At 44.6% G+C, this 22,344-nt stretch overlaps 1 protein-coding gene, 2 long non-coding RNA genes and 1 pseudogene across 3 annotated transcripts in view; all 4 read right to left on the bottom strand.

The window, feature by feature from the left end:
- Positions 1 to 22,344, bottom strand: part of LOC142890456 (NLR family CARD domain-containing protein 3-like) — a 32,745-nt gene that overhangs the window by 8,468 nt on the left and 1,933 nt on the right. The window lies entirely within an intron of this gene.
- Positions 182 to 22,183, bottom strand: LOC142890648 (NACHT, LRR and PYD domains-containing protein 12-like; annotated as a pseudogene).
- LOC142890629 (uncharacterized) lies at positions 16,128 to 20,506 on the bottom strand. Its single transcript, XR_012927094.1, has 2 exons — positions 20,336 to 20,506; positions 16,128 to 16,635 (listed from the first exon to the last, which is right to left on the bottom strand). It is a non-coding gene; the product is annotated as an uncharacterized LOC142890629 (long non-coding RNA).
- LOC142890605 (uncharacterized) lies at positions 20,661 to 21,449 on the bottom strand. The gene is made up of 2 exons (XR_012927090.1): positions 21,018 to 21,449; positions 20,661 to 20,920 (listed from the first exon to the last, which is right to left on the bottom strand). It is a non-coding gene; the product is annotated as an uncharacterized LOC142890605 (long non-coding RNA).

The following is a 22,344-nucleotide window of genomic DNA, read 5'->3' as shown; positions in this document are numbered from 1 at the left end:
TCCTCTAGCGCCTCCCAGTGGAGGCTTTGAAAAGCGCAGGGCCAGAGGGATCAGTGGCACTGTTCAAACCCACATTCACTGACTTTACCTTCCTGTTGTTGAGGTGAAACTCCGTCCACCCTCTCAGTTTCAGGGAGCCTGATTGTTATATTTGAATCAGTGGAAACAGATTGCAAATTAATGAGGATAATAAATATTTATTGGTGGCAATTTTCAATGTAAACAAGCAATAATGTCGAACAGAAAGGGCCAGCATGAGTGCCGTCAAATCAATAAATGATCAAAACCAAAAGAGAACTCCAGAAAAAGGAGCTAAAACTAAGGATGGCGATATAGCCGACTAACAAAGAAAGAACTAACTCACACGGCTATAATGCATTAAACTAAATATAGAATCCCAACATCGTTATAATAAACACAAATACTTTCTCCAAAGAAAACAAGCAGGTATCCAGAAACTGAGGATATCTTTATCATAATAAACACAAATGTTCTGTCAAAAGCCAACAAACGACTGGAGAGAAAACTTCAATACAGGTGGCCAGGCACTCCGAGACCCTGGTGGAACTAACAAAGGAAAACTAGGTGTTGTGAAGAAAATCTGCATTTTAAATCTCACCTACTGAGCCCAACTCTGGACACGAGTATCAAAGACAGGGCAAACAGCGAGCGTGGCCACAAAGTGGTGTTCTGATGGTGTCTGCCGTCGCTCTCAGGGAGCTCCAGCCTTTTATACGCCAGCTTGCGGCAGGTGTGCTCTGAGTGGCTACTTGTTGTTGGCCAATCCTCTTCCCTGGACTGAACATGTGATCCCCCAGGGCCAATCGACGGAGCCTACAGACCCACACCAGGGAGTGCACCACAAGAAACAGCGGGGGGAGGGGCACTAGCGGCTCACGGCCAGAACACTGAGAACACTTCCTTTCAAAATGCGTACTTCAAGGATGCAGACTGTTGCTGTGTCTCAAATCAGGGTCTGCATCCTTGAAGTACGCATTTTGAAAGGAAGTTGCGTCATTGCACTGCGCGAAGGCTTGTCCCAATTCCCAAGGTTCCTTAGGATGCTAAAAATGCGTACTCGGAAATACGCGCTCGTTTTAGCCGACTCCAAGGATGCCCCGCTACTATCCTTTGCATACTTGTGTATCCCATGATGCTTTGCCTGCTGCTGCAACGCATCGTAGGATCCTGGGAAGTCAGCTGAAATTAGCGGCATGTACTGGCAAAGACACTTCGTATAAATGTAAGTATTAAATTTCACATAAAATATTCAGTTTTAACATCGGGTTTATATTTATTTGAACATTCAACGCCATCGTTAGATGGCGAACCAATGGTTAGCTTGATACTATAAAAACGTCACTTCCGGGGTTGGCCAGCCGGAGGGAACGGCGGTGACGCAACAAGGAAATACGTCGAAGGCTAGACCGTCTCGAGTGGTTACCGGGGAGGCGGGGTTTGGACCGTCGTTCTAGGCTGGGTACTCGAAGAACGCTTCCTTTGGACGGCGAACACTCGGTTTGAAGGGTACAAACCCTGAATTGAGACACAGCAAAAGTGTGTGTGCAGCTTGCTGTTTAGCTCCACTTATTGTAGTTCTCTCCGCCACCACTAGATGGAGCGCTCCTCTTCACTCTCCTCCTTATCCTCCCTCAATACCTGTGGAGAGAAGAAGAGACAGCAGGAGTCAGGACTCAAGGTCCTTGAACGCATCATCACAGAGACGTTGACTGTTGATGGAGATGATGGAGTGACTGCTGAGAAGAACCAGACTCTAAGTCACATGTCAAGTGTGGAGCATATGAAGGTCATGTGACCATGGAGTGTTGGACTGATACTGAGGCCTGATAAAGATGAACTGATCAATAATTGAGTGGTGAACTGAGAGAAGAAGCAGTTTGGCAGCAGATGTTGGATGAATGAGGAGCAGCTGGACGTCACCATCCTCCTCTCACACTGTGACTGGGAACACTGGACCTCTGCTGTGGGATCAACTGGCTTTGGTGCTGGAACCATCATCCACTGGTTCCAAACCAGTACTGACCTCACACTCTCCAGTTGATAGTCTCTGCTGTGGACAAGCTCCATCAGTGGCTTCACTGATGATTCCTTCAGGTTGTTCCCACCCAGGTCCAGGTGTCTGAGGTGGGAGGGGTTGGACTTCACAGCTGAGAGCAGCCAATCACAGCTGAGCTCTGACAAACTGCAGTCCTTCAACCTGAATAGAGAATAAGTGATGGAGAGTTTATAATGATGGAGAGTTTTTCCAGGGTGTCATCACTCTGAAAATCAAAGTGAAATGTCGACTTCAGAATCTGACACTACAGAAAATGTCACCTTAAAATTAAATCCTCAGTCCAAAACTAATGTGTGTTGAAATGATGTTTGGTCACATGACCTGTTTTTTTTTTTTAATATATTTTAGACATTGAATGAATTTTTCATATTTCTGGATGTCATTTTGATATGAATCAACCTTCAGTTCAATGTTTATTCAACATGTGTGATGAACTGTGTTTGGTGCTGAAACCATCATCCACTGGTTCCAAACCAGTACTGACCTCAGAGTCTCCAGTTTACAGTCTGGACGGATTCTACACACTGTACCTTCAAACCCAGTTTCACTCATTTCAAACACAAACCGGTGACTGCAAATTGAATTTCCAACAGCAGTGAAGTGAAAATCATGCCAACAATAACAAGAGTGATAGAAGTTGTAGAGTGAAGAGGGTGAACTGACCTCAGAGTCTCCAGTTTACAGTCTGGACTCTGCAGAAAACCACTCAGCACCTTCACTGATGAATCCTGCAGCTGGTTCCCACCCAGGTCCAGGAGTCTGAGGTGGGAGGGGTTGGACTTCAGAGCTGAGAGCAGCCAATCACAGCTGAGCTCTGACAACCTGCAGTCCCACAACCTGAATAAAGAATAAATGATGGTGTGAGTGGAGTTTTAATCATTATCTGAAATTAAAAATATGAATGTCAATAACACTGTAATATTCATTAAACCAATCAGAAGCACAACAATAATACTGAAATAATGAATCACCACAATACAATATTTTATATCAACCTGTTTAGTCATGTGACCACTGATAAGCTGTTCAAAATGTTGGAATTCATGGATTCATTTTGCCTCAAAGGTTCAGTGTGTAAAATCAGTGCAGATTTATTGCTGAAAGCTTCATATACAACCATCAATATAGTTTGAAGTCTTTGATTCGTAGAAAAGAAAAGTCCTCTGGTTTTCCTTCCGCTAGAACGGTTCTTTATAGAAACATACAGAAGGTCAAAGGTCGTGGCCATCTTGCACCGCCATGTTTGTAGGCGGTTGGTTGGGAAGATCAGTTTGAGAGACAGTTTCATATTGATGGTTGGAGGCTGGAATCCTCTAATAAAGCAAATGCTGAGAACAAATGGTTATTAAGAGACTGAAATGCAGTGGAATCTTTTCTGCATCTTGCTCATCAATACTGAACTGACTGAGATGATAGAACCTGCATTGACCCTTGACCTTCTGCTGAGTCCAGCTGGATCTATCTACAGTATCTAAGTGCTCATACAGGTGGCTAACGCTAGCCCTAGCTGAAAATCATGCTAACACTGGACTGTCTGCTGTGACTATGACTGATTGTGATGCTAATAGATGGTTGTAATATTTGTATTGATGGAACTTTATCATTATACAGAGAACTCGACACCTTTGCTGTCAACCACATCCTTTATGATGCTGGAAGGCCACCGTAGTTCACTGGCAAGAAGGGGAGAGGGAGGGCCAGCAAGTAAGCGCTGCAATCTGAAATCTGACCACTAGATGGCAGGATTTTACACACTGTACAATTAAACCCAGTTTCACTCATTTCAAACACAAACCAGTGACTGCAAATTGAATTTCCAACAGCAGTGAAGTGAAAATCATGACAACAATAACAAGAGTGATAGAAGTTGTAGAGTGAAGAGGGTGAACTGACCTCAGAGTCTCCAGTTTACAGTCTGGACTCTGCAGAAAACCAGTCAGCTCCTTCACTCCTGAATCCTGCAGCTGGTTGTTCCAACTCAGGTCCAGGAGTCTGAGGTGGGAGGGGTTGGACTTCACAGCTGAGATCAGCCAATCACAGCTGAGCTCTGACAACCTGCACTTCTCCAACCTGAATAGAGAATAAATGATGGAGAGTTTATAATGATGGAGAATTTTTCCAGGGTGTCATCACTCTGAAAATCAAAGTGAAATGTCAACTTCAGAATCTGACACTACAGAAAAAGAGAGGGAGGGAGAGAGAGTGAGTGAATGAGCACTGCAATCTGAAATCTGACCACTGGATGGCAGGATTCTACACACTGTACCTTCAAACCCAGTTTCACTCATTTCAAACACAAACCGGTGACTGCAAATTGAATTTCCAACAGCAGTGAAGTGAAAATCATGACAACAATAACAAGAGTGATAGAAGTTGTAGAGTGAAGAGCGTGAACTGACCTCAGAGTGTCCAGTTTACAGTCTGGACTCTGCAGAAAACCACTCAGATCCTTTACTGATGAATACTGCAGCTGGTTCCTACTCAGGTCCAGGTCTCTGAGGTGGGAGGGGTTGGACTTCAGAGCTGAGAGCAGCCAATCACAGCTGAGCTCTGACAACCTGCAGCCCCACAACCTGAATAAAGAATCAATATTTGATTTCTTCCATGGTGTAAATGTCATATTAAGAGTCATTTCCCCCTGTTGATGATCCAGATGCGCAGCTATTCGGATCACTGAGTCATTCCCTCAAAGGAGTCATTGTGCCAGTGTGTTGTCAACACAAGAACAACAGCAGTGTGTCAGTCAGTGTGCAGCCAATCAGCAGTGAAGATGGAAAATAATCAGTGAGTCCTTTGTGTGCTTGTGGCTGTTTTCAGTCATCAGAGTCTCGTTACAAGTCAAACACATTCAAAGGACAAGATGAAGAAATACTGCTGCACTATTAATCTGCCTCTCATATTTCTTCACAGGATCTCCTGCTCAGTTATGTGACCTTCATCACCAATCAACAACTTCCATTGAGCTCCAAAGTGACTGGAGACATTTTCCACACTTTCTTCCACCATCCAAAGTCTTTTCTGGCTGCAGATTGTTGCCATGAAAATATCAACAACATCCACTTTGTCTAGATGAGTCTTTAATATCTGTTTCAAAGTCTTCACACTGAGCAGCGATACACACCAGTTGTCATCTGCTGACACACACTGTCCACCAGTAGAAAGCAGGAACTGACCTGAGAACTTCCAGTCTGCAGTTTTGACTCTGCAGTCCAGCACAGAGCAGCTTCACTCCAGGATCCTTCAGGGTGGTGCCACTCAGGTCCAGCAGTGGGAGGTGGGAGGGGCTGGACTGCAGAGCTGAAGACACCAATGCATACTGAAGCTCTGAGAGTTCAATACCATATCTGCAATGAAGGAGAGCAGAGTGAGAAGTTGCTGCTTCAATCATCATCATCATCATCATCATCATCATCATCATCATCATCATCATCATCATCATCGTCATCATCATCATCATCTTCATCATCACCATCATCATCACCATCACCATCATCATCATCACCATCATCACCATTATCGTCACATCATCATCTTCACCATCATCATCATCATCATCATCATCACCACCATCATTATCATCATCACCACCACCACCATCATCATCATCATCATCATCATCATCACCGTCACCGTCATCACCGTCATCACCGTCATCACCGTCACCATCATCATGAATGATTAAATAGTTGATTTTGGTTGACAGTGTAAATTCAATCAATCTTGTGCAATCAACTGACAACAATGAAAAAGAAGCTTCCAAAACAAATGTGCACATTATAAAGACTCACAACAACAAAAACATAACTGTGTGAAGGAAAAAGCAGCAGGCTGAAGCCCAAGCTGATTCTTGCCTCTCCTATACAGTCCATAAGATTAGCTGGAATAATTAGCCAGACAAAATCAAAAAGGAAAAAAAGAGAAACGCAACTCAACAAAATACGTTTGACATTATTCTTCATCATTGACTCACAATTCTTATACTCAATTGCCCTTCAAGATGTTTTCAACTCAACAAAGAAGCACACATTTTCAAATGGTCACTGATCCCATTCCAAAATGGAACTCCCAAAAAAGAAAGGCATCTATATTTAACAATGCTTCTCACCTTCCATCATTCAAAGACACTCAACCCTCTGAACATGGATTGATTTTCTCTCACTTTAAAAAAACTTAGAATACTGAGTGCAAGATTTTAATTCTTTCCTGGAAATAGTATTTCTAATGTTTTCAAGTCCACTATATTTATGAATTGGAAGATCTTTGACTCAATCAATCATTGATTTGTGCTTTAGGAAACTTTATTTATAATTCTGACAACGCTTTTATGTAGTTTAATTATTATTAGAACTATTTAACCAGGTTTGTCCCTTTGAGATCCAAGATCCCTTTTACAAGAGAGACCTGGCCAAGAATGACAGCACATAGAGTTTCAAAACACACGCACACACACACGCACGCACGCACTCACACACATACACACACACACACACACACACACACACACACACACACACACACACAGTGTTTACGTACCCTAAACGTATCACAGCCTTCCTGCAGTTCCTCACAGCTGGAATCAGTCTCAATCTTCCCTCCATGGTTGTGTTGTACTTGCTGAGATCCAACTCCTCCAGAACCTCCTCTGACATCTGCAGCATGTAGGCCAGAGCTGAACACTGGATGGCTGAGAGTTTCTTCTCTGATCTGTTCTCTGACTGCAGGAACTCTTGGACCTCCTGATGCACTGACTGATCCTTCACCTCCAGCAGACAGTGGAAGATGTTGATGCTTCTGTCAGGAGAAACATCACCAGTGTTCATCTCCTTCAGGTTGTTGATGACCTTCTGTAAGGTTCCTGGATGGTTGTCAGTGAGACCCAGCAGGCCTCTAAGACTCTCTGGTTGGATTCAAGACTGAGTCCATGGAGAAAGCGAACAAACAAGTCCAGGTGACCGTTTGGACTCTGCAGGGATTTCTCCATCATCCTCTTCAGGAACTCATCAAGGGTGTCCAAGGTTTGGTTTGGGTTTGGGGTTTCTTTTTTTTTAAACAGATTTGAAAATTTTAAAAACATATTTTTTTGTGATGCCTCTGCTTTTGAGTCTTTCAGGTAATCCTGAAGAACCTCCTTCTTCTTGTTGGTGTGACAGTGGAAGATGTAGACTGCAGCCAGAAACTCCTGGACGCTCAGATGAACGAAGCAGTAGACGGTTTTGTGGAAGATCACACTCTCTCTTCTGAAGATCTCTGTACAAACTCCTGAGTACACAGAGGCATCAGTCACACTGAGACCACACTTCTCCAGGTCTTCACTGTAGAACATGATGTTTCCACTCTCCAGATGTTCAAATGCCAGCTGGCCCAGCTTCAGAAGAAGCTCCCTGTCAGCCTCCATCAGCTCCTGTGGACCTCCTCCATACTTGTGCTGCTTCCTCTTGGTCTGGACCAGCAGGAAGTGTGAGTACATGTCAGTCAGGGTCTTGGGCAGCTCTCCTCTCTGCTCTGAGCTCAACATGCTCTCCAGAACTGTGGCAGTGATCCAGCAGAAGACCGGGATCTCACACATGATGTGGAGGCTCCTGGAGGCCTTGATGTGGGAGATGATCCTGCTGGACACATCTTCTCTATCTCTGAACCTCCTCCTGAAATACTCCTCCTTCTGGTCATTGGTGAAGCCTTGTACTTCTGTCAGCATGTCCACACATGACGGAGGGATCTGATTGGCTGCTGCAGGTCTGGAAGTTATCCACAGCAGAGCCGAGGGAAGCAGACCTCCTTTGATCAGGTTTGTTAGCAGGACGCTGACTGACTTCTTCTGAGTGACCTCAGTCACTACCTGGTTGTCCTCAAAGTCCAGAGCCAGTCTGCTTTCATCCAGGCCATCCAAGATGAAGAGAAGTTTGCAGACCTGCAGCTGCTCTGCTGTGAGCTTCTCTAATGTTGGATGGAAAACATGGAGCAGCTCCAGAAGACTGTAGTGCTGCTCTTTGACCAAGTTGAGCTCCCTGAATGAGAGAGGAAGCACCAGATGAAGGTCCTGGTTCTCCAGGCCCTGGGCCCAGTCCAGAGTGAACTTCTGCACTGAGAAGGTTTTTCCAACCCCAGCAACGCCGTTGGTCAGCACCACTCTGAGTCCCTGCTGCTCAGGTGAGGCTTCAAAGATCTGGCTGCACCTGATTGGACGGTGGTGGAGGCTCTCCTTGGTCTCCTCTGTCTCCTTGGTTTCTGTGGTCTTATTGGTCTTCTTGGTCTCCAGCTGCCTGACCTCATGCTGTCTTTGACCTCCTCACTCAGTCCCTCAGTGATGTAGAGCTCAGTGTAGATGCTGTTGAGGAGGGTTTGACTTCCTGCTTCTTCACCTTCAGTCACATGTTTACATCTCTCCTCCAGACTGATCTTCTGCTGCTGTAGAAGCTCCTGCAGACCATCAGCCTCTGGAGCAGAGAAAAGGTTGGAGAAGAAAACATCAGTGTGAAAGTGTGAGCATCATTTTCTCTCCACAACTTTTCAGCTGCTGTGGTGAAGCTGCTGTGTGACTGTTTGCTCGCAACGTCCCTCAGTGAATCTTCTCACTGGAGGTCCTGACATGATCTCAGAGGGAGAAGTGAAGGAGGTGCAGGTGGACAGTCTTACTGTGATCAGTCTGAGTCTGACTGGAAGCTACTGGTTCTTTCCTGAAGGTCTCAGGTAGACCTTTGGAGTGGTCACTCTTCAGAGACAGACAGCTGGACACTGGATACTCTGCTCTCTGTCTGTGTTGAAAAGAATATTTAAGTTCACATTGAAATGTTCAGCCTGGTTCTTTCACATTAGATTCCAGATTTCCAGTTTGATTGAGACAAAGATGTATCAATTTAATTGATCAATGATCAATCGATCTGAATGAACAGTTTCCAGCCAACAGCAGTCAGTAATCATGTCTGTAGCCTGAGTCAGTCCAAGTTGTCATACTGAGTCTCAGAGGGTCCTGGGTCTTTACTGAAGTTCTCAGGTAGACCTTTGGAGTGGTCACTCTTCAGAGACAGACATCTGGACACTGAAGTCTCTGCCCTCCATATGTGTTGAAAACAGTAATATTTAAGCTTACATTGAAAAGTTCAGACTGGTTCTCTCACATTAGATTCTTACAGAGTCTCAGAGGTTCCGGGTTCTTCACTGAAGGTCTGAGGTTGTTTCCAGTAATTCTCTAGAGACGAACAGTTTAACATTGGAGGCTCTGCTCCGTCCTCCTCTTCCTCCACACAACCACTCATCTTGTGAAGTGGAGTCAGTCTGAGGTCAAACAGGAAGTGTGACAGTGAGCTGAGAACACGGTGAGTTCCACCTCAGACAGACAGAAGAAGAATAAACAAGGTCACAGTGTCACACTGAGTCTCCAGTGGACTGAAGCAGACACTGGTCCACCTCTCATTGCCTCTGTTAACTTACATCAGCTTTAATGTGGATCATTGAGTTAGTGAACCCAGTGAGTTCCACTTCAGACAGAGAGAACAGGAAGAAACACTGAGTTCCCAGTGGGATCAAGCAGACACACGACTGCTGGTGTCCACTCACATCACATTTCATGAGTTCTTCACTCAGTGACGACTCACCTGCTGCTGCTGTGGTTGCTGCTGTTGCTGCTGCTGCTGTTACTGCTGCTGCTACTTTCACTGCTGCTGCTGCTGTTGTTGTTGTTGTTGTTGTTGTTGTTGTTGTTGTTGCTGTTGCTTTTGCTGCTGCTGCTGCTTCGTCTCAAAATGGAGCCTGAACCAGAACAACTCTGACTTCTCTTCCTGCTTCTGCTGCTCCTCATTCCTCATTTTATGAAGACGAAGACCAAATTCCAGCAATACCGGTTCTCACTGGCACACCCATAAGCTAAGAACACGCGCGCACGCACACGCACACGCACACGCACACACACATGCACGCACGCACACACACACACACACACACACACACACACACCCCACACACACACACACACACACCTGTGGCCAGAGGTGCAAGGAACAAAGTACAAATACTTTGTCACTGTACTTGAGTCCATTTTCCAAGTATTTGTACTTTACTTGAGTATTTCTCTGACTTTTTACTTTGACTTCCTGCATTTGTACACAAATATCTGGACTTTCTACTGCTCACATTGGAAAAACACGCCGGTTACTTTTGTTTCTTCAAAGGATTTCAAAGAGGCAAATTGTGTTCAAAGTCATTCACTCAGTATTTATTCTAGTTGCTGCTGGAAGAGTTTTTTCAGCATGTGTTCATTTCTCTGTAAAGTCTGGAGGACAAGGTAGTTTTGACTTCAGGGCGCCCCCTGGCGCCTCTTTACAGAACTGCAGTTGCCATAACTTGTTGGCAGTGCATGATGACGGTGAGAAAAATGTGATTTCCTCTTTTGAAGAGCTGCACCTGTTTTCTCTCTTTTGTTTGTCCAGATCTAAATCACAACCAAAGGCACCTCATTGTCCAATCAGAGAAAAAAACAACTGGGCCCCCAGAGCAGAAGGAGGCGACAGTGGGAAGAGACCTGGAGCAGATCCAGACTCCAGAGGGTCAAAGGTCACACACACAAGGCATTTCAGAAATATATCAATCAATAAAATACATCAACAGTCACCAGACATCCATCATGGAAAGAGCTCAGTAGTCACATGTCATGAACAGTTATTAGGAGCAGCAGTAGTTTTAATGCTTCTCCAGACCAGCTGAGAGGCTAAAGTTAGGAACTGTGCTGGCTGTTCAGGAGTTTAAACAGAGGGGGGCAGTATGGTCACCCTGAGGGAAGCCAGTAAAAGGTGCAGGCCAGGGGGGCCTCAGGTCACTGGTGGTCTTCCTGGCCTTGTTTAGCATCCTCTGTCTGTAGATGCTCTCCAAGCTTGGCAAAGTGCAGCCCAACAGCTTGCTGCATAGTCTGATGATTTGACTGACTCTTTTCATGTGAGCCTGTGCGGCCTTGCCAAACCAGCAGATGGCAGCAAAGGTGACCATGCTTTCAATCAAAGAACAGCACCAAGCCACAGTTGCAACCCTGAAGACTGAAGCAGGGAGGCAATGGGAGCATTATGACAGTCTTGGTGTGAGCCAGGTGGGGATGGAACCCACAACCTCCCAGTCTCAGCTGCTTAGGGACTGGACTGGAAGCTGGAAGTTGTTGTTTGCGTTCCTGGAAGAGTGACGGAGCCTGACGGAGGTACCATTTATGTCCTGTGGCTCCTGAAAATAGGAAGACAGAATAAGTACATTAACTACTGCTATGATGACACATATATATTATACCCTACTAATTATGCTTAAAGATAAATAAAAAACGTAACTCAACTAATTTATCAGTACTGTGTACACTCACCTTTGGCAGTAGATGTGCTCGGCTAAATAATGTCGACTGTCTCAGGACATTTGCGTCGTGTGCACATCCAGGCATCTTGCAATTGATGTTCCAAAAACTAGGAATTGAATGTGAATATTAGCATAAACACACACAAAGCTAAAAACAGGACGAACAAACAAGCGAATGGTATTATGGCTCACTCACCGGTATGTATCGTCCACCACGGCCTGAAGAACATACGAGGGCCAACCTTTTCGATTTACAAAGTCTTTGTATCCATCAGTAGGCGGCAAAACTGGTATATGTGTTCCGTCGATGCATCCCATGATTTGTGGTAAACCGAACTTCTGCTGGAACCGGCTTGCGGTGGCACAAGCTTCCTCCACGGTCGGCACTCGAATGAGCTTTTGTATGACTGACGACACCATTTTTTTGCAGAACATGTACAGAAACGTTTTTACTGTGGATTTGTGCACTCCAAACTGGTTTGCAATGACGCGGTATTCAGCACAGCTAGCCAGTTTGTACAAAACAATAGCGGTTCTCATCTTGAGGGGAATTGGCGCTCGAACAGTCAACTCCTGGGGGCTTAAAACATCTTCCATCAGTCCACAAAGTTTGTCGAATGATCTCCTCGTCATTCGGAAATTGTCTTTCCATTCCGTGGCGAGTTACCGCTTGAGCGCTCATCATCTTTTCCAGTACTTTTCTTTTACCTTATGCTACCTACTTTGGCGCTAAAAAAACTAATATACCCCTGGTGACACACACACACACACACACACACACACACACACACACACCAGTGTTGTACCTCTGCTGCACGCTGGGTTTCTATCCTGTGACCTCCGTGTTGGGAGTCAGCGTTGCTCCCCACAAGACCGTCTTCAGCGCAGAGAAAGCAAAGAACTATAGAGGCCTTAGTGTGCTTCATCTGACACACACTGACATACACTGACACACACTGACAAACATGGAGCAGCGACACAGACACACAACAAAGGACAATAAGTTACCAAAACCAAAGACTCTTCAACTCATTTCCTCATCAGTGATGAATAATAGAAGATCATCAGCATCAAATCAATCATATACAGGTCACTGTGTAATATAATGACACACTTTATAGTCATGTGTTTACCAGAAGCAGTGGCTGTATAAGCTGTATGAACAGGGTGACCTATTGACTTCCGCAGTGAACAAGCTAACAAGGTGGTTTGCTCAGTAGGCTAAACCTCTGACTGTGGTTGTACGAGATGTGGGTTTGAATCCCAGTTGGTACCACATGACCAGGTTTTTACAAAACATATTTGTACTTTATACTGTAGTATGTGTTTTTTTTCTGATTTTCAGACATGCTGAGATTTAGCTTGGAGTAGCGCCGTCTCGCGCTAAGCTACCACAGGACTTTTTAATAACTTTTAATAAAGTATTTAAAATTCTTTGTTCTTGGAAAAAAAACATTGTATGTAGATTTTTTTCAGATTTTCAGAGAATAGCTTAAATCAGTTCTCCAGGAGCTGTATCCCATCAGCCCACAGACGGCTCAGTTGATAAGACAACTGACTGTGAATCAGCAGGTTGTTGGATCAAGTCCCACCATTGACTGAGATTCACTTTGAAGATCAATGGCTCCAAAACAAAAGATAAATGTACCAGTGGTATAAATATAAATTTACCACTGTTCCACCCAGATGGCTCAGGGTGGAAGAGTGCTGACTGATAGCTCCTGTGGTTGGAGGTTTTACTCCCAACAAAAGCTAGAGATCCAGTTTGAGTTCCAACAGACCCAAATGATGAGTAGAAGTGACTTCAGAGTTTTCACGTAGCTCAGCATGAAAAGCTAAATGTCTCTGATTACTGGATGGTTCAGTTCTGATGACAAATTGCTCCTCTTGAAACACTAATGTGCCTGTGCCGGGTCTTGAACCAGCAACCTTGACATTCAAAGCTCTTCCTCTGATGCAGTGAGCTACCTGGCCACTCTTCAAACCTTCTGATGGTCCACTGGTCCTTTGGAAGTCTTGGTTTGCATCCTTCCACTCTGTCTCAACCATGACAGGACGCTCATTGACCTCAGTTTCAGGCTCATTCAAGGACTTTTAGAAAAGATACCCTGCAATTTTTCTCAATGTGGGATTAATAAATGCTTCTTCTTCTTCTTGGAATAGCTCCGTCTCGTGCTAAACTGTGATAAGATGTTGATTACCATGCAATCCCAGAAAATGTAAGTATTTAAAAAAAAAATTTGGACATGAGAGGGGAAAAAAAAAAAATCGACATTCTATGTTCTGTTGATTTTCTATGTCAGTTTCTGTGGTCTGGTGAAAGACGACAGGAAGTGACAGAGCCAGTTTACAGTGTCTGTTGAAATCTTAAGGTTATTTACATAACCCCGGTTCTCTGAGTAATATGAGTGAGATGTATCACTATGAGATGCACGTCCCCGCTGCAGCCCTCAGAAGCATTAATCTCATTACGCCAATCCTGATTGGCTGGTGAAGTGTATCCGTCCGCATCAGGTAGTCCCACCTACCATAAATGCCACCTGCGGGCGGTAACACGCCATTCAAAATAAGCACCTCTTCTCACTCGCCCAAGCAAGAAGGGTTGTCTGGTGAGACATCTCACTCATATTACTCAGAGAACAGGGGTTATGTAAATAACCTTAAGTTCTCTTTCCTAATACTCGTTCGATGTCTCACTATGGGATATAGCAGCTCCCGTATTGCCAGACAAGCTTATCCATCGTCCACCAACCATCCAAGAGGTCAGCCTGTTCCAATCAGGACAGCAAAACCGCTTGCACCAAAGACGGAGTGGAAATGTCCAGCCTGTAATAACGAACAAAAGTGAGGGGCGAGGACCAACTCGCCGCAGCACAAATGTCCTGAACAGAGACCCCCCTGAACAAGGCCCAGGATGTGGCCACTCCACCGCCGTTCCCTCCGGCTGGCCAACCCCGGAAGTGACGTTTTTATAGTATCAAGCTAACCATTGGTTCGCCATCTAACGATGGCGTTGAATGTTCAAATAAATATAAACCCGATGTTAAAACTGAATATTTTATGTGAAATTTAATACTTAAATTTATACGAAGTGTCTTTGCCAGTACATGCCGCTAATTTCAGCTGACTTCCCAGGATCCCACGATGCTTTGCAGCAGCATGCAAAGCATCATGGGATACATAAGTGCGCGAAGGATAGTAGCGGTGCATCCTTGGAATTGGCTAAAACGAGTGCGTATTTCCGAGTACGCATATTGAGCGTCCTAAGCATCCTCAGGAATTGGGACAAGCCTTCGCGCAGTGCTATGACGCAACTTCCTTTCAAAATGCGCACTTCAAGGACGCAGAACCTGAATGTACACAGCATGTGTGTGCATGCAGCTTACTGTTTGGCTCCACTTGTTGTAGTTCTGCCAGCCACCACCAGATGGAGCTCTACTCTTCACTCTCCTCCTCATCCTCCTCACCTCCAGCTGTACAGAGAAGAAGAGACAGCAGGACTCACGGTCCTTGAACGCATCATCACAGAGACGTTGACTGTTGATGGAGATGATGGAGTGACTGCTGAGAAGAAGCAGACTCTCAGTCACATGTCAAGTGTGGAACATATGATGGTCATGTGACCATGGAGTGTTGGACTGATACTGAGGCCTGATAAAGATGAACTGATCAATAATTGAGTGGTGAACTGAGAGAAGAAGCAGTTTGGCAGCAGATGTTGGATGAATGAGGAGCAGCTGGACGTCACCATCCTCCTCTCACACTGTGACTGGGAACACTGGACCTCTGCTGTGGGATCAACTGGCTTTGGTGCTGGAACCATCATCCACTGGTTCCAAACCACTACTGACCTCACACTCTCCAGTTGATAGTCTCTGCTGTGGACAAGATCCATCAGTGGCTTCACTGATGACTCCTTCAGCTGGTTCCTCCTCAGGTCCAGCTCTCTGAGGTGGGAGGGGCTGGACTGCAGAGCTGAAGACACCACTGCACACTGAAGCTCTGAGAGTCCAAAATCATATCTGCAATGAAGGAGAGCAGAGGGAGAAGTTGCTGCTTCCATCTTCATCATCATCACCATCACCATCATCATCATCATCATCATCATCATCACCGTCACCATCATCATCACCATCATCACCATCGTCATCATCACCATCATCATCATCATGAATGATTGAATAGTTGATTTTGGTTGACAGTTTAAATTCAATCAATCTTGTGCAATCAACTGACAACAATGAAAAAGAAGCTTCCTAAACAAATATGCACATTATAAAGACTCACAACAACAAAAACATAACAACTGTGTGAAGGAAAACGCAGCAGGCTGAAGCCTATGCTGATTCTTGCCTCTCCTATACAGTCCATAAGATTACCTGGAATAACACAGTATTGTTCAACCTGTTATTGAAATAAATTCTTATCCGGTGTAGCGGAACACCTCTAATTTCATAAGGCTCCAATTTCTGCAGCAGCAGAGAATGATTCATTGTGTCAAATGCTTTCCATAAATCCACAAAGACACCTACACCATATTGTTTGTTGTATATGGCTGGAACTCTATTTTCTACTCATTCCATCACTGCTGAAGCTGTTGACGGGTTACTGCTAAACCCATATTGATGGTCACTTCATAACTCATACTGCTCCATATAATCATGCAGTCTATTGACAAACAACTTTTCTAGTATTTTGGGAAAGTGAGAAAGCAATGACACAGGTCTATCATTTGATATGATGTGTTTATCACCATTGTTGTAGATTGGAACCACCTCAGCCATTTTCATCTGATCAGGAAAAATCCCTCTTTGAAACCATCAATTCCACATATAGGTCAATGGTTTGATGACACAATCTATGACTTCCTTTATTAGAGATATATCTATATTATTATCATGGAAAGATTTTTGATTCTTCAACTTTCAAACCACTTCTAGTACATCACTCTCACAAATCCCACCCAGGAACATTGAATTATTACTGTTGAAAGCAAAATCCTACTTGTTGTCTACATTTCTAATTGTCCTTGCTAAATTAGGGCCCACATGAACAAAAAATCATTGCCCTCATCTGCAATTTGCTCTGCATTTTCAAGAAGTAAATTCTCATTTTTTACAAAACATGGAGGAAAGTCAGTTTTACTGTGGTGTTTGATCATGCAAACTCCACGTAGCCTTGATGCATCTTTGTCTGTTTGCAACCATCAGTCATAATAATCTATTTTACACAATCTCATAATAAATGTGTAGGGGAGGAAATATCTAGACACAAATAATAATATCTCCCCAATACGTATTCCGTCGTTCCGGTGTTAAGATGAGGATTTCAAAGTAAAGTAATTAATTTAATCCGACTCCATTTGATAATAATATTGATTGAGAGAAAGGCTTGATTAATAATTAAGAATATAGACTCGATAATCATCAAATTCTAGTGATCTGACTTTAGTCTCCAGTACAGGGATGGCGGCCGACACGGTGGCGCAGTGGTTAGCGCTGCTGCCTCACAGCAAGAAGGTCGTGGGTTCGATTCCGGGCCTGGGACCTTTCTGTGGGGAGTTTGCATGCTCTCCCTGTGTCTGCGTGGGTTCTCTCCGGGTTCTCCGGCTTCCTCCCACACTCCAAAAACATGCATGTGAGGTCAATTGAAGACTCTAAATTGTCCGTAGGTGTGCATGTGAGTGTGAATGGTTGTCTGTTTCTATGTGGCCCTGCGATGAACTGGCGACTTGTCCAGGGTGTCCCCTGCCTTCGCCCTATGACAGCTGGGATAGGCTCCAGCAGACCCCCGTGACCCTGAGCTCGGGACTAAGCGGGTATGGAAAATGAATGAATGAATGATGAATACAGGGATGGCTTATATAAATTAACAAAACTGTCATGGTTTGCTGTCATGTTCGTGCTTAATTTTCGTTTCTTCCCTGAAGGCATCACCACTTCTCTCCACCCAGGTCAATCAGCACTAAGTCTCTTCACCTGCTCTTCATGCCAGACTATTTAGCCGCCCTGCTCCCTCTCCTCCCTGCCAGATTGTTCCTCTGCCATGCACGACACACCAGCACGAAACCCTGGACTCCTCGGCTACTGACCTTGCCTGTTCTGGTTCTCGCCTCCAACTTTTCCCCTGGACTTTGGCGTTTGAGTGAGTTTTGTGTTTTGACCTGTTTTTTTCCCAAGAAGAGGATTCCTTTTTTGCCGTTGGCCCCTTTTTGACCTGTTTGGAGCAGTTGTTTCTTTTGGCCCCTTTTTCCCCTCTTTTCGACTGACCAGCCGCCTTCTCTCAAGAAATAAAGCTGTGCCTTTTTTTGAACCTTCCAAACCTTGTCTGTGTGGTGCATTTGGGTCCAGAATAGACACTCCCCGTTTCACAAAACTATTTAGTTTGTTATTATTGAACATGATACCCAATCTTATCTGTCCAACTCAGAGGTTAAGGGTTTGAATAATGTCCAGTGAAACTTACCATATAACTAAGGTCATTGGGATTCTGATTAATCCCTCTCTTAGTTCAGTGATGGCAGATATAGACAAATCATTCAGTGACCTTCTTAACATGGAGGAACAGCCCAGACATCAGGTTGAGATATTCAGAGGTTTATATCATCCAACTCAATAGTTAGAAAAACATGACACTCAATTTTTTCTATTCAGCTCAGAGGTAAAGAGTACAAGCATTACTCAGATAAATTTACCATATAACTGAAGACTTAATCCACATCTAATGTCAGATTATTTTCCACATAGAACAAAAGTCTCAACAACTTAATATTGAAGGTAAATGGATAACATACCAGTTTATTGAGATGTCCAAGGTAAAAACACAGCAAAAATGTAACAGACCGGTTGTGTAAAAATGGTTATAAGTGGATCAAGAAGAAGAAGAAAAAGAAGAGAAGTAGAAGAAGAGAAAGAGAGAGTCCAAGAAAAAGAGAGTCAAAAAAGAGTCATCAATAATAAACTTAAAAATAAACTTTTATTTGTACAGCGCTAAATCACAACCAAAGGCGTCTCAAAGCGCTCTATACAATCAGAGAGAACCAATCGGGCCCCCGGAGCAAGCAAGATGCGACAGTGGCTGGGAAAAACTCCCCTGTGGGAAGAAACCTAGGGCAGAACCAGACTCTAGAGGGCCATTATCTGCCTATGAGTAGTTGGGGTGGAGTAGAAAGATAGAGGGGAGACAGAGAAAGAGAGAAAGGAGCAGAGTGAGCCAGGGTGGCAGACAGGACAGAGTGAAAAACAGATACACCAACCAGGCAAAACGGATATAAACACAAAGAATAGGAAATAATTCAAGGCTGCTGTCCATGTGGAGTGTAAGTGTCCATGCTTTGGAAGGCAAGAGCCTAGCTCAATGGACAATCTGCCGATAGGACAAGTCCAGGTCTTAAGCGTGGTGGTGGGATGAAGCGATGACACCAAGACCCCCAGGACAGCACAATCCAGCTCCTGGCGCAGTGGTCATCACCTGCCGGGGACACAGAGACTGCGGCAGTATCATGCATATCGAGCATACTGTACAAAGCATAATGAGAGCTTGGACAGAGTGGATAGAGTAAAAGAGTAAAAGATTGATTGGGTGAGGAGAGTGATAAAGGCTCCGCCTGCACAGAGCAACGATCTCTATAACAGGAGCGAAAGATCTCCCTCCACGGCGTAAGCCTACAGCAGCTTAACTGACAGAGGATGGAGTCTAACTATAAGCTTTAAGAAAAAGGAAAGTCTTAAGTCTACTCCTAAATAAACTAACTGTGTCTGCCCCCCTCACCGAGGCTGGAAGATGGTTCCAAAATAAAGGTGCCAGGAAACTGAAACACCTACCTCCTGATCTAACTCTAGAAATTTTTGGGATAACTAAAATACCTGAATCCTCAGAGCGAAGGGCTCTTGGAGGATGATAAAGTTCAATGAGTTCCCTAATATAAGAAGGAGCCTGAAAATGAAGAGCTTTGTAAGTTAAAACTAGAATCTTAAATTCAATTCTAAATTTGACAGGCAGCCAATGCAAAGAAGCTAAAATTGGAGTAATATGCTGCCTCCTTCTAGTTCCGGTTAACAATCGTGCCGCAGAGTTTTGGATTAACTGTAATGTCCTAAGGGATGAATTTGGGCATCCTGCTAGTACCGAGTTACAGTAATCTAACCTAGACGTAACAAAAGCGTGGATTATTTTTTCCGCATCTTTGAAGGACAAAAAACTTCGAATTTTGGCAATGTTTCTTAAGTGGAAGAAAGCTGACCTCCCTACATTCTGTATATGAGAATTAAAGGTCAGGTCCTGATCAAAAGTGACTCCAAGGTTCCGCACAGTAGAACTGGGTGTCATACCAAATAGACCACTTTGTCCATCAAAGACTCTGTCCCTACTCTCTCGCGATCCAAATATAATGACCTCAGTTTTGTTGGTATTAAGCAACAGGAAATTCTGTGTCATCCAAGTTCTGACATCACGAAGACAAGATTCCAATTTGGCCAGCTGATGAGCCTCGTTTGCCTTAAAAGAAAAGTACAACTGTGTGTCATCTGCGTAAGAATGGAAACTGATGCTATGCTTTCTGATGATGTCACCAAGAGGTCACTCAAGATTCTTGCTCTTTCCCTTAAATGTCCTCCCAGAACAGAGACACTTCTAAAATGCATATTTAAAAGATTCTAATCAAATACTCTTCCTACACGGGAACCTTTTGGTCATCAGGGGTTATTTTCCACAGTAACAATAGATCACCAAGACCTTCATACCTCTCGCACTGAGACTCACAACATTTCAAAGGAAACAAAAGGCAGAGACAGTCCCCAAATGAAAATCAAACAAACCCAAGGAGAAACCCAAGTCACGTTAGTTAGTTACAATAGGTGAAATTAACACAGTTGTAACCCCCGTCTGGGAAGAACTTCCATTGTTAGGGAAAACACTTCAGGATGTGGATTTGACTGTCTTACAGATGACACTTTGTTTTGAGAATTGTTGTACTTCTCCTCCTTTTCCTTGGTTCTGTATGTGATAAATTAACCATCAACAAGATCATTATCATCATCATCACCATCACCATCTTCATCACCATCATCATCATCTTCATCACCATCAACATCATCTTCATCACCATCACCATCACCATCATCATCAAAAAAAAGTATATGAATCAATTATCACCATCATCACCATCATCATCATCATCATCATCATCATCATCATCATCATCATCATCATCATCAAAATGAAGGAAGGATGTGATGTGTTTGTGTGTTCAATGTGTTGATTGTGTTGATTGACTGTCTGCATGAATCCTTCACACTGATCAAAGCTCCTCATTCTGCCACTGTCACATCTTCATCTCCATCCTGGACTCCAGTGGAGCAGCTTCACTCCACTCACCATCCAACACAAAGCAGCTGAGTTAGCCCTGCGTTGACAGCCTGCTGCTAAAAGTCACCACTCAGTGTTTCCCTCATTGTTTTCTTGGAGACCTGCAGCCACAAGCAGACCTGCTGATGTTGATCCACCCTGTGACTGGAGGAGCTGCTGATATAGCAGGGTGGCGAACACCAAGAGCGCGCACACACACACACACACGCACACGCACACAAACACACACACAAACACAGTGTTTACGTACCCTAAACGTATCACAGCCTTCCTGCAGTTCCTCACAGCTGGAATCAGTCTCAATCTTCCCTCCATGGTTGTGTTGTACATGCTGAGGTCCAACTCCTCCAGAACCTCCTCTGACATCTACAGCATGTAGGCCAGAGCTGAACACTGGATGGCTGAGAGTTTCTTCTCTGATCTGTTCTCTGACTGCAGGAACTCTTGGACCTCCTGATGCACTGACTGATCCTTCACCTCCAGCAGACAGTGGAAGATGTTGATGCTTCTGTCAGGAGAAACATCACCAGTGTTCATCTCCTTCAGGTTGTTGATGACCTTCTGTAAGGTTCCTGGATGGTTGTCAGTGAGACCCAACAGGCCTCCTAAGAGTCTCTGGTTGGATTCCAGACTGAGTCCATGGAGAAAGCGAACAAACAAGTCCAGGTGACCGTTTGGACTCTGCAAGCCTCGTACTTCTGTCAGCCTGTCCACACATGACGGAGGAATCTGATTGGCTGCTGCAGGTCTGGAAGTTATCCACAGCAGAGCCAAAGGAAGCAGATCTCCTCTGATCAGGTTTGTTAGCAGGACGCTGACTGACTTCTTCTGAGTGACATCAGTCATCACCTGGTTGTCCTCAAAGTCCAGAGCCAGTCTACTTTCATCCAGGCCGTCCAAGATGAAGAGAAGTTTGCAGACATGCAGCTGCTCTGCTGTGAGCTTCTCTAACGTTGGATGGAAAACATGGAGCAGCTCCAGAAGACTGTAGTGCTGCTCTTTGACCAGGTTGAGCTCCCTGAATGAGAGAGGAAGCACCAGATGAAGGTCCTGGTTCTCCAGGCCCTGGGCCCAGTCCAGAGTGAACTTCTGCACTGAGAAGGTTTTTCCAACCCCAGCGACACAGTTGGTCAGCACCACTCTGACTCTGAGTCCCTGCTGCTCAGGTGAGGCTTCAAAGATCTGGCTGCACCTGATTTGACGGTCGTGGAGGCTCTCCATGGTCTTCTTGGTCTTCAGCTGCCTGACCTCATGCTGTCTGTTGACCTCCTCACTCAGTCCCTCAGTGATGTAGATCTCAGTGTAGATGCTGTTGAGGAGGGTTTGACTTCCTGCTTCTTCACCTTCAGTCACACGTTCACATCTCCTCTCCAAACTGATCTTCTGCTGCTGTAGAAGCTCCTGCAGACCATCATCAGCCTCTGGAGCAGAGAAAAGATTAGAGAAGAAAACATCAGTGTGAAAGTGTGAGCATCATTTTCTCCCCACAACTTTTCAGCGGCTGTGGTGAAGCTGCTGTGTGACTGTTTGCTCTCAATGTCCCTCAGTGAATCTTCTCACTGGAGGTCCTGACATGA

This window comes from Nelusetta ayraudi, unplaced genomic scaffold (genome assembly GCF_046127955.1).
Source record: "Nelusetta ayraudi isolate G7.1 ecotype Tasmania unplaced genomic scaffold, CSIRO-AGI_Nayr_v1 ptg000003l, whole genome shotgun sequence".
Taxonomy (NCBI): domain Eukaryota; kingdom Metazoa; phylum Chordata; class Actinopteri; order Tetraodontiformes; family Monacanthidae; genus Nelusetta; species Nelusetta ayraudi.
This window is presented reverse-complemented; position numbering and strand designations above follow the sequence as displayed.